Source organism: Triticum dicoccoides, chromosome 7A, assembly GCF_002162155.2.
Source record: "Triticum dicoccoides isolate Atlit2015 ecotype Zavitan chromosome 7A, WEW_v2.0, whole genome shotgun sequence".
Taxonomy (NCBI): Eukaryota; Viridiplantae; Streptophyta; class Magnoliopsida; order Poales; family Poaceae; genus Triticum; species Triticum dicoccoides.
The window spans coordinates 234,852,838-234,855,818 of record NC_041392.1 but is presented as its reverse complement, the minus strand read 5'-3'; the positions used below and the strand labels follow the sequence as shown (position 1 = coordinate 234,855,818).

At 36.5% G+C, this 2,981-nt stretch overlaps 1 long non-coding RNA gene across 1 annotated transcript; it reads right to left on the bottom strand.

The window, feature by feature from the left end:
* Nucleotides 1–1,780: 1,780 nt before the first annotated feature.
* Nucleotides 1,781–2,659, bottom strand: LOC119329453. The gene is made up of 3 exons (XR_005159536.1): nucleotides 2,621–2,659; nucleotides 1,923–2,027; nucleotides 1,781–1,822 (listed from the first exon to the last, which is right to left on the bottom strand). It is a non-coding gene; the product is annotated as an uncharacterized LOC119329453 (long non-coding RNA).
* Nucleotides 2,660–2,981: the final 322 nt, after the last annotated feature.

The window sequence follows — 2,981 nt, the reverse complement described above, 5'->3', positions numbered from 1 at the left end:
TACTATATGGTTGGAGCTCTAGCTTTGCTAATAAGAAACCAAAAAAATGTCAGGACACAGGAGTAATGACCTATGTTTATTATGGAGTGAGGTACTGTTTCTAGTACAGAATATCAAAATATCAGATTAAGTCCACGAGAGCAATTTATAAGTTGTTCAATGTCCAAATTCATATAGTAAGTTGACAAGTAAATGTCGGGACTAAATAGTACATGTCTAAATGGTGTAACCAGTGTTAGTGGTAACCAATTCTACAAACAAAACACTTTTTAGATGGAAAATTCTACTGTCCAGTCCTAATGTTAGTTCTAGATTGGCTTAGGCTAATGGCTCCTGGTATAATACAACGTTTAATATTGTACATAAGTTTAAATTATGCGAGCTTGTCCTTAAGGCATGTTTTCCTTATTAAGATGGACCAACTTCTGAAATGCATAGAAATAAGAGAGTGGGATTGTGTCCTTTTCAACAACATACCCTGTTAAGTTCTGTAATACAAACCTAAAAATATTCTTTCATAAAACATGGTTCCTGGAACATGAGTGTTCAGGCTAATAGCCCCTGACACAATAGAGAATCTAATGTTGGACATAACCTTAAATTATACGAGCTCATTAAAGCATGATTTCATTGTAGTAGCAAAGAGGCTACTGGTTAGCTAGCGCAAAAAAATGAATAGAGGAAAGTGAATTTTATAGGATGGCAAAATTCTAAAATGGATGGAAATTAGACATTGGGATTGTGTCCTTCTCAACAACATACCTTGTCATGTGTTCTGCAATACAAACCTAAAAATACTCCATCAAACATGTTATCTTTCATTTACACATTAGTAAGAAATCAATCCGTCAAAGAGTACAGGGTCAAAAAATAGAAGTGATTACATTGATCATTATTTCAAGAAACTAATCAAATATTTTCTCTCATCTACAAAATATGTGATTTATTGGTACATTAAATAGCCTTCAATTATAATTTTAATCATGCACAGGTTCATTTTGGTACCTTGATGGTTTGACTGAACTTCGATGCCCTGGATGGTTCAAGCATGTAACAACTCTGCATTTTAAGCGTGCACCTGTATGAAAAATCATCTCAGCATGACGCATATTCTGTGTATGGCGCGTTTGACAGGAATATTATGTCCAGAAAATGGTCGATGCATGTTTCCACACCTTTCTCGGAGACACTACATAGAAGTGTGCAATATGCACTGACCTCAAGAAAAGACAAAAAAAGCCTCTATTGGAAGTCAATTTTTGGAATGGCCTAACAAGCTTTGGTACAGGAAAACTGTACTGGACACAATAATATGTAGCATATGTGATACATCTTTAGTAAAGCAACCATGTATTCTGGAACAACTTAAATCAAGGCAACTTTACCTTAACAGCTTCGAACCATCACATTTATAATCCAAACACAAAATCGAGCAGAACATCCACAAGCATGTATAACAATGAAGCAAAATTTTAGTAGATGGAAAATATCGATGCACTGCATCGGCTATTCACCATGGCATGCTTTGGAGAAGAAATTGATTTTGCAAGATTTAGAGAACAAACTAAACACGGCCTTGCCGGAACAAAACAAACAGATGTGTCGATGCTAGATTTGAGAGCTAAATAAAGACATTTCTTAAAATGTGAGCACACTTGACTGGACAAGTTTCAAGAAACAAATTGCTTGAATGCTGCAGTCTACAATTTTATATATCAAGTGATAAAAGTTTTGATCCTTACAAAGGACGGATATCTCTTCCATTTACAAGCAACACATTCTCCTCCAAAGCAAAACTTGTGTAGAGGAATAATAACCAAGCCTGCAATGTGGAAACATAGTCATTTGATCAATTCTGTCGGATAATGAAGTGATGAGAAGAGGAAATATACTCAGGGTATGTGAAAGTACTCAACAAATACCTGGTACACCTGAACTGTCAATGCTGGAAGGCACCCATCCCACACCCACCATCTCAGTAAGAGGAGAGTGGATGGAAACAACAGGAACATATAGGCAGACCTATCCTGCCAATAGAAAAGGTTAAACCATCTAGATCGTCAGACATGGCATGGTTTAAAGATTAGGGAGATAAAAAATGTTAGCAAGCTTGCAATATTTCACTAACAAGATACAATTTGAACTGAACATGGATAGTAACCTTACAGAACATTGAAACATAATTACCAGCTTACAGTCCAACATTGTATTTGTCTGTATCAAATAAGCCAACTTTATCACATGCAAAATAGGAAGGAGATTTTCAATTTGCATGACTCTCTGAGCTTGAACATACATACGTATAATCTTGCATGACTCTAAGCTTGAACATACTGACGTATAATCTTGATAGTGTCAGCAGTGTCAAGGCAAGAGTGACCTAGGCCATATAGCTTTTATAAATGCCTAACATAAACCAAAATTTATGCAACACAAATAGGAACAACCATTAGAAGTTTTTGTTTCACCACAAAAATCATTAGAGTTCAGAATGCATTAATCATCATATCAGAGGTCGTGAAGAATATACGCAGATAATTTTAATTTATTCAGTTTGCGATGCCATGCCAGAAAACAAAATACACACAATATACCTTAAAGAAAAACATAAGATTATTACCCTATAATTGTTGTACTCGTCCTTCACTTTGATCTTATCCTCCTTCCTTGCCGCCCGCACATTCACATGGCCAACAAATTTCTTAAGGAACTTCCCTAAAGGTTCAGACATAGTGGGCTTCAACCCCAACTCATAAAGAAACAACTAAACTTCAGCCCAGACAAAATGGGGGGCAGGGAGAAAACAAAATGCAACCGATCGTTTCCTTTGCTTGGGAGAAATGCAGACACGTCGCTGTCTAGGATTGGTTCTCCTTGACCTGCACATATGGCAACATAACCCAAACCAGAACATAGGAAAATGAGGAAGATGGAGAAGTTGTGCATCCGAGGCCTAGATTGGGGACAAATTACCCTTCCTA